Source organism: Puma concolor, chromosome B2, assembly GCF_028749965.1.
Source record: "Puma concolor isolate L17-30 chromosome B2, mPumCon1.1.hap2, whole genome shotgun sequence".
NCBI lineage: Eukaryota > Metazoa > Chordata > Mammalia > Carnivora > Felidae > Puma > Puma concolor.
In genome coordinates, this window is record NC_141671.1 from 22190086 (window position 1) to 22199075 (window position 8990).

Below are 8990 nucleotides of genomic sequence, written 5' to 3' on the forward strand. Positions count from 1 at the left end.
ATCAAAGAGCCTTGCTTTGGGAAGACATACGCTGATGAGGCTGGGCCAGGGATCAGGGGCCTCACTCTGCTGATCTCTTAGGGTGGCCCCCTTTCCTGCTCTGCCTGGGCCTGAGACGTCACAGAGAGCCCCTCCCCTTTCCTCCCCTCCCCCTCACTTCCCCATCTGCAGTACATCAGGAAAGCAAGCAAGCGGCCTGTTTGCCTTTCTCTTTCAACACTGCCACTGATCAGAAATCCAGAGGAGTTTAGCCAGTCAGGCGGCTGCTTCAGCCTTAGGACACGTGGGGGAATGGAAGAATTAGAACTTCAGTGCCCCCAAGAGGTGGTACAGATTGAAAATATAGTTAGGTGCAAAAAAAAAAAAGGTTTAGATGGATGCGTAAGTGACCAATTTCCAGAATTTTCAAAGGGATCTAGGAGTTACTTATACGTAAGCCTCTCCTAAGTACAAAACAGAAAGATGAAGCAAATAGGGTTCTTGCATTCAAAGAGCTCAGAGTGTAGGAAGGAGGTGATACAGCTGCCCACACAGCCGTAGGTGAGAGATTCCCACCCACACACATCGAGAAAGAAGAACCTTCTCGCCTCCCCCAGCTTTAAGACCTTTCTCAGCAGGGGGTGAACACAAAGGAACACAAATCGGGCTCCATTGGTGTTACAGAGTAATGTACACGTTTACTAGAAACTTCCTGAGGGGGGCTGTGAAACGGTGAGGGATTGGGCATTGCATAGAACAGCATAATGAAGACCTACAGGAAAAAATCCCTTTACCCATCGGCCTCTCTGGTTCCACGCCTCATAGTGATGGCTGAAAAATCTCTTCTCTCTTAGAGTCACACCTCCTGCTGTTTGACTGTGGCACTTCCCCCTCTCTTTTGTCAACCTCCCACCACATTGCCCCCCCCCCCCCCCATGGCCAGCCCCATTGACTCTGGCTTCCTTCTTTGCATTCTCTTGGCCCCTCTCAGTTTCTACACCCACTTCCCCCATCAGCCAATGGAGGCTTTAGTGGGGCAGAGCAAAATGAGGGGGCCTCCTTCCTGATAGGGCTAAACTTCACCTGAGTCTTCTGCTTCTGAAGAACAGAGAAGGTTAATCTGTCTAAACTTTGTGACTGGAATCTCCCACCCTTTGGTGGTCTGGGAAATGACTTATTACAAAGAACTATCCTTCCCTGCATGACTTACATGAGACCCACTGTTACGGGCAGAATGTATCACCTCAAAATTCACATCCTAACGTCTTGAGTTGCTAATTCCCAGTACCTCAGAATGGGACCATATTTGGAGTTAGGGTTTTAAAGAGGGGATTCGGTTAAAATGAAGTAATAAGAATGGGTCCCTAATCCACTATGACTGGTGTCCTTATAAGAACAGGAGGTCAGAACACAGACATAAACAGAGGGACAACCATGTGAAAACACAGGGGAAATATGGTCATCTATAACCCAAGGAGAGAGGCCTCAGAAGAAACCAACCTTGACAACATCTTGATCTCAGACTTCCAGATCCTAGATCAGTGGGAAATCAATTTCTGTTGTTTAAGCCCCTTGGTCTGTAGCATTTGTTATGGCTGCCCTAGCTGTCTAAGACATCCACCATCCAATCTTTCTTGTGACCTCTGTAAGACTCATGGATGGCTCCATTGTTTACCTGTGACAAGGCTGGACACAAACCCTCCAAATTCCTATCTTCATTTCATAAATGATTAGCTAAACTGTTTGTCCCCCCAAACTGGCTAGACACAGAGGTAGACATATCTTGTTTGGCTGACAGACAGACTCCTCCTGATTACAAAATCATCCCAACTGTGAAATGACCCACTTGTCTACTCCTCTCTAGAATGTCTAGACAAAACCACTGGTGAGACACTCTGGTCTGCGGATCTGGGGTGCTCTCTCTAATACAGCAGCCTGAATAAAATTAGTGCCCTTACCTGCTTTGTCTTCTGTCTTTTTTTAATGTTTATTTATTTTTGACAGAGAGACAGAGAGAGACAGAGAGCAAGCAGGGAAGGGGCAGAGAGAGAGTGAGAAACAGAATTCAAAGCAGGATCCAGGCTCTCAGCTGTCAGCACAGAACTTGACACGGGGCTTGAACCCACAAACTGTGAGATCATGACCTGAGCCAAAGTCAGACGCTTAACCAACTGAGACACCCAGGTGCCCTGCTTTGTCTTCTGTCTTTGACAATTTTGGTGCTGGAAGCCTATCTGGACCCCATCGTCTCCTCTGGGATGCTTAGAACCCTCCAGCCTGTTGGGTTCCTTTCTCACCTTGGAGTTCCAGGGATCCCACATGAGCCCGGCTCCTGGTACCCTGCTTCAGACATTCATCCATGGTAGCATGGTAAGGACTTCAGTTTGATTCTCGGTTTGAGTGCTCTTTTGGTTTTGTCTTTTTGCTGGCTTCTGTTTAACCTCAGTAAGATAAAAGCTCTGAATCTACTTCTCAGCTCTTTCTGAAAAACCTCTCTGATTATATGCTTCACCACTACAGCGACAATTCAGTTCCTTACCTTAAAAAATATGGCAGGGTTTCACTGAGAACAATTCAGAACTACAGTGGCCCCTCTGGGGCACCTAGACTCTCCCTAAACTTGTCCATCCAAGAAGTACCCTCAAATCTCAGGGCTTTAAGATCTCTGCTCTTCCAAGTTCAGCTCACTTTGCTTTACAAAGAGGCTAAAAAATGAGATAATGTCTCCAGTCTATCTCAAACTGTGCTTAAGAATGTCTCTCTCACCACCAGCTCTCTGTTCCTGCTCCTCCTTCCCCCTCAACAAAACCTCACAACCTTTCCTTGCCCAGCACCCTCCACATGCTCCACTCTTGTGGCCCCATACCCACTATTGCCCCTTAGTCTGTGATTCTCTTTTCATCCTTCAGCCTGTAGTTCTCCCCATCATCCCTCCTGCCCCCACTAAACTTCCCTACTTCCCAGCTCCCCATCATAACCCATATTATTGGCGTTTCCCACCTGTGATAGAAAGCTAATGACCCAAAGACTCACCAGCACAAGGACTTACTCAGATTAACATGCTGTTGTTAAGGATTTTACAGACAATAAGAGCAGGGAAGGGTTTATGATCAGTTCAGATTGATCCTCAGGGCATCTTTGCCTGTGATTCCTGATTTATAAAATTTGTGCAGCTGTGTCCCAGAAATGCCACTGTATGGTTTGGAAAAGTCAAATGGGCTTCATGAAGATCTTCAAAAAAATCAAAACACCCCGGAGACTTACAGGCTAAAACCACTGGCGAGAAACTTTAGAATCCATTTCCACTGTTTTCTCTCAAAAACTGATGGCCAAAGATATAATATTGTAGGCAACAAAGAGACGAACCCACCTCTATAGACATAGACTAGAAAATGCTGGGAAGAACCACTTCAGTCTCACTCTTGCCAACTAACCACTCTTGGTTACTAATTTTATAAATGGCTAACAACCAGAAATTAGAGATATTATCCAAAAACATACTCTAAGTAAACAAAATATTCCTCTTTCTGAAAAATATACACTCACTCAACACCATGGAGGCACCATCGTAGAAAAGGTCAAATCAACACGGTGCAAACCAAAGGCTCTACAACTTAGCTCATTATATGAAGCAAGTCAGGGCAGCCTGCTTCCTTCAAAATTCCCCATAGACAGAGGCATTTGCAGATGACATCAGTAAAAAGGCTATTGGACTTGGGATTGTCTGGCTTTAAAATGCAGAAGGGAACAAGAATCCAAAATCCATCTTCCTGATGACTTTGTCTCCCTGTGTCTACACTAACATGCAAGAGGAAACAATTCATTTCCATGAATGGGCACCCCACCCCTTCCTCATGGGCCAAATATAACACATTCTACCATTAACACCTCTTATTTCTTACCACCCTCCCTTGTACAAAAGCTGTACTACGGAGAGACTTGATAATTGTCCACATGACTGCCTTTCTTGAACCTCATCCTGTCTCACTAGGATCCTTCACTACCCAGCACAGCTTTCTGCTCAGTAACGTGTCTTGAACAGTGTCCAACTGGAGTCTCAGTGTTCTTTGCTCCTGCAACAACCTCACCCTTGAGGTCCCCTGGCTCCCTGCTCACTCACACCTTTTCCTTTTAATGGCTCTCATCAACCATCAGATTTTTCTTTCTCCTGTCAAAATCCTGAACCCCATTTAAACCATCAAGTATAAACTATATACCTGACTTTCTTTGAGCTGCTCACTCCACTGACACAGACCAAATCTGAGAAGCCGAACTTTTCCGAGTAGAAAAAGAACCTTTTGGACCACTCTCAACACTGCCATAATACCCTCTAAAATGAGAATCTTTTAAGGTCTCCAACCTATAATTCCAGGCCTCCTTAACAAGGAAGTCTTAGTCCCCACGTCCAGTTCCTGTAATAGCCCCATTTTCTTCCCCGTGAAGAAGCCAAATAGGATACTACCTAGTCCAAGGCTTGAGGCCAATCAGCAAGACAGTTGCTCTCAGGTTTTCTCTAGTTCTGAAGGACCCCAGCCATTCTGGCTTCTCTCCACCCAACACCACCTGCCTCATGGTTATTAGGTTATGTTTTCTGCTTTTGCCAATATATTTTTCATCCCTGACTCATAATATCTTTTGACTTCATAGAGAAAAGTCAACAACACACATGGTCCATCCTGTCTCAGGGGTTTACTGAAGTCCCTACTTATTTGTCTAGGGTCCTAAATACATGCTTGAGAGATTTAACCCTGCAGTTCTATCTATCCAATATGTAGATGACATTTTTTTTCTGGTCTCCTGATTTTGACAGCTCATTTATCGCCACCCACTATTTATTCCAAGCTGAATAAAGGTCACCTGAAAGGGTCATAAGTGCTCTAAAAACATAATGCCATGATACAGTCCTCAGTGCATTACCCTAGGGCACTATATCACCTCAAGAGGGAAGATTTTATTCCCTAAACGAATTAACACTACCATCAAATTCCCTCTCTCTGAGACCAAAAGGTGACTCCAAGGCTTTCCAGAATAAGTTGACTGTTGCAGAAGCTAGCACTCTCTTTTCATGCCTGCATTTAAAAGCCTCACATCCTCTCTATCTTCTTCTCCCACCTTTGGGTTCCCTGTTTTGGATTCATTATCCTTTCCCCTTTTTTTTTTTTTTTTTTTAATTTTTTTTTTCAATGTTTATTTATTTTTGGGACAGAGAGAGACAGAGCATGAACGGGGGAGGGGCAGAGAGAGAGGGAGACACAGAATCGGAAACAGGCTCCAGGCTCTGAGCCATCAGCCCAGAGCCCGACGCGGGGCTCGAACCCACGGACCGCGAGATCGTGACCTGGCTGAAGTCGGACGCTCAACCGACTGCGCCACCCAGGCGCCCCTTCCTTTCCCCTTTTTACAAGCAAAAGGGAAGAACATGCTTTGGGGTCTCCACCCTATGTACTCTAGCCAATGTGCTTTTGGAGTTGTACATGATTGTATTATGTTATGGAAACAAAGTGAGTCACCCACCAAAAGTGGAACCCAAATCACTGGCCTATTAGAGACTTTACCTAAGGAATTAAAGATTCTCAAAATTGAATCTCACAATAGTAGCTACACTCCTGAAATGAAAGGAAACTCCTTGTGTGACAAATATATTACAATAGCTGCTTCCCAAGAAAAACTTCCTAAATGATCTGCATACTTCCCATTGCTCAGCCTTCTTTAGAGATGGAAACTCTACTTAAGAAGCTCAGGGCACATGAATTGCAAACACTTAAGCCTGATAAAATGAATTGGAAATATGCTGGATATTTGATCCACTCAGATGGTCTTTGGAGACACCCACATGGTCACTTGGTCTTTTCTCTGTCCCTTACCTGAACTTTGGTCCACAGCCTCCACAAGATTGCACACTGTGGAAAGTAATCTTAAAGTCTCCTCCATAATGGTGGGGTGGCTTCTGCCTTCATATTGAGCAGGTACCATCAACTTGGCCCATGGGTCAGAAATGCAATCCTGGTGAAAATGTAAATGTAGGACAAGGATAGGAGCCAGCTCCCTCTGTCCCTGTCTCCATTGACAAGTGTCCTGTATCTAATCCCTGAAGTGTTATGAGCATGAACAGGTTCTAACCTTAGTCTTGTGTTTTTAAGATAATTAGAAGGCTTATGGGGCGCCTGGGTGGCGCAGTCGGTTGAGCCTCCGACTTCAGCCAGGTCACGATCTCGCGGTCCATGAGTTCGAGCCCCGCGTCAGGCTCTGGGCTGATGGCTCGGAGCCTGGAGCCTGTTTCCGATTCTGTGTCTCCCTCTCTCTCTGCCCCTCCCCCGTTCATGCTGTGTCTCTCTCTGTCCTAAAAATAAATAAACGTTGAAAAAAAAAATTAAAAAAAAAAAAGATAATTAGAAGGCTTTTGTTTTGTTTTCTGTTTTGCTACCATTGTGGCTTCTGTTACAAAGAATTTTTGTCACTGGGGGATCCCTTTGTTCCTCTCCAGTGATAGAGGACCTCATTTCATTGCTAAGGATATGTAGAACATTCAACAAATATTTCCTTTCTCGCAAAAATAGCACTAGTCCTTATCACCTTCAATCCTCTGGAAAAATAGAATGGGTCAATGGTGTTCTTAAACTCAAGTTCATCAAGCTCACTGAGAAAGTCAGCCTGCCTTGGCCCAAAGTCTTGTGTTTGGCCCTGATGATTCTTTCCTCCTCCCTCTCCAGTCAACACTGATTATCTCCTTATGAGCTAATTGCCAGGCCAATAAATATCCCTTGCTACTCCTGGACCTTGGAAGATCCCAATCTGATATAATCCAATGTCCTTAAATCCTACCAAGGTCTTATTAAATATCCTCATACTTATCACCAACAGTCTACATCTGTTTTTCCTCCAGACACCCCATGGAAGCCCTTAGCTGATCTTCAGATTTGAATCTTCAGATTCCAAATCTTCAGATTTGGAAAGATGCCACTAAAGACCAATCTTGAACCAGGGGGAACAGACCTTACACTGCTCTCTGAACCACCATATTGCTGCATCACTATATGGAGTACAACCTTGGGTTTATGTTTCACAATTAAAAAACTATACACTTTGGGGGTACCTGGGTGGCTCAGCTGGTTGCATCCAAACCAGGATACAGGACATGATCTCACAGTTCATGGCTCAGGACATGATCCCACAGTTCATGGCTCAGGACATGATCTCACAGTTCATGAGTTTGATTTCCATGTTGGGCTCTGCACTGACCATGCAGAGCCTGCTTGAAATTCTTTCTCCCTCTCTCTCTGTCCCTCCCCCATTCTCCCTCTCGATCTCTCCCTCTCCATAAATAAATAAATAAGTAAACTTAAAAATAAATAAATAAATAAATAAATAAAATTATAAGCCTTGCTCTGAATGGAAATCCATTTAAAAATTTTTTTTTCAACGTTTATTTATTTTTGGGACAGAGAGAGACAGAGCATGAACAGGGGAGGGGCAGAGAGAGAGGGAGACACAGAATCGGAAACAGGCTCCAGGCTCTGAGCCATCAGCCCAGAGCCTGACGCGGGGCTCGAACTCACGGACCGCGAGATCGTGACCTGGCTGAAATCGGATGCTTAACTGACTGCGCCACCCAGGCGCCCCTGGAAATCCATTTTAAATGAGAGACCTTAAATCAAGGTTCCTTGAAAGCCCCCAGAAGCAGATTACACCACAAAGGAGATGGGTTTCACAGGACTGTCAGAACAGGCAAATGGCATCCCAAGTGTTGAACATGCATCCTGCCCAGAGTTGGACAGGTAGACCTTGTTTTATTGTGCTTTGCAGATAATGCATTTTTTACAAATTGAAGGTCAGTGGCAACTTTTGTTAAGTAAGTCTATTGGTGCCATTTTTTCAACACATTTGCTCACTTCGTGTCTCTGTGTCACATTTTGGTAATTCTCACAACAGTTGAAACTTTTTCATTATTTTTGTAATTGTTATGGTGATCTGTGATCAGTGATTATGACTGGCTAAAAGCTCAAATGATGGTTAGCATTTTTTAGCAGTAAAGTATTTTCTAAATTAAGGTATGACTTTTTTAGACATAATGCTATTTCTTACATAAGAGACTACAGTATAGTGTAAACATAACTTTTATATTCACTGGGGAATAAAATTTCAATTGACTTGCTTTATTGTGATATTCACTTTATTGCACTGGCCTGGCACTGAACTCACAATGTCTCCAAGATATGTCTGTAAATGGTACTATGCAGCCATTGACCTAACAAATGATTCAATCATATATCATGATCCAGCAGCCCCAAGAACAACTTTTCCTCCAGTTGCATTTGTGCACAGAGGCCAAATCTGAGCTGACAACTTTATATCTGGCAATCGAATCTGGATTAACAGCGGTGCAGATCTGGACATCCCCATTGCCTCATTTCCAGACATAGTTGTCCCAGCACAACTTTGTGACTGTGTTGAATAAGAGGAGAGGCCAGCAATGCTGAACTTTACTTGAGTCCTGTGCTTCTAGAAAACAGTGAAGGCTTATCCCTTAACCTTTTGTTCTCCAAAATCTCCCATGCTTTTGCATTCTTGAAAACAGCTATTGCAAAGAACAGCCCTTCCCCATGACTTAGATAAGACCACCTGTCCACTTGTTCTTGTGACCCCATAAGAATCATGGATGACCCCTTAGTTTACCTGTGACAAGGCCAGACACAAGCCCTCCAAATTCCATCTTTGTTCTATAAATGATTACTGAAGTCTTTGTCCTCCCAAACTAGGTAGACAAAGAGCTAGATATTTCTTGTTCAGCTGACTGACAAACTTCTCCTTATTACAAGACCATCTCAACTATGAAATGACCCACCTGTGACTTGTCTACTCTCCCTATAAATATCTAGACAAAATCACTGCTAAGACACTCTGGTCTGTGGATATGGGATGCTCTCCCTACTGCAATGAGAAACTAACATTTATTGAGTACTTAGCATGGGTCAGGCATTTTTCTGAGGACTATATATATTATCTCATTTAAT

The 8990-nt window shown here is 43.9% G+C and overlaps 1 long non-coding RNA gene across 1 annotated transcript; it reads left to right on the forward strand.

Annotated features, from left to right (window-relative positions):
* The first annotated feature begins 1332 nt into the window (after positions 1-1332).
* Positions 1333-7356, forward strand: LOC147580788 (uncharacterized). The gene is made up of 2 exons (XR_015251087.1): positions 1333-2349; positions 6863-7356. It is a non-coding gene; the product is annotated as an uncharacterized LOC147580788 (long non-coding RNA).
* Positions 7357-8990: the final 1634 nt, after the last annotated feature.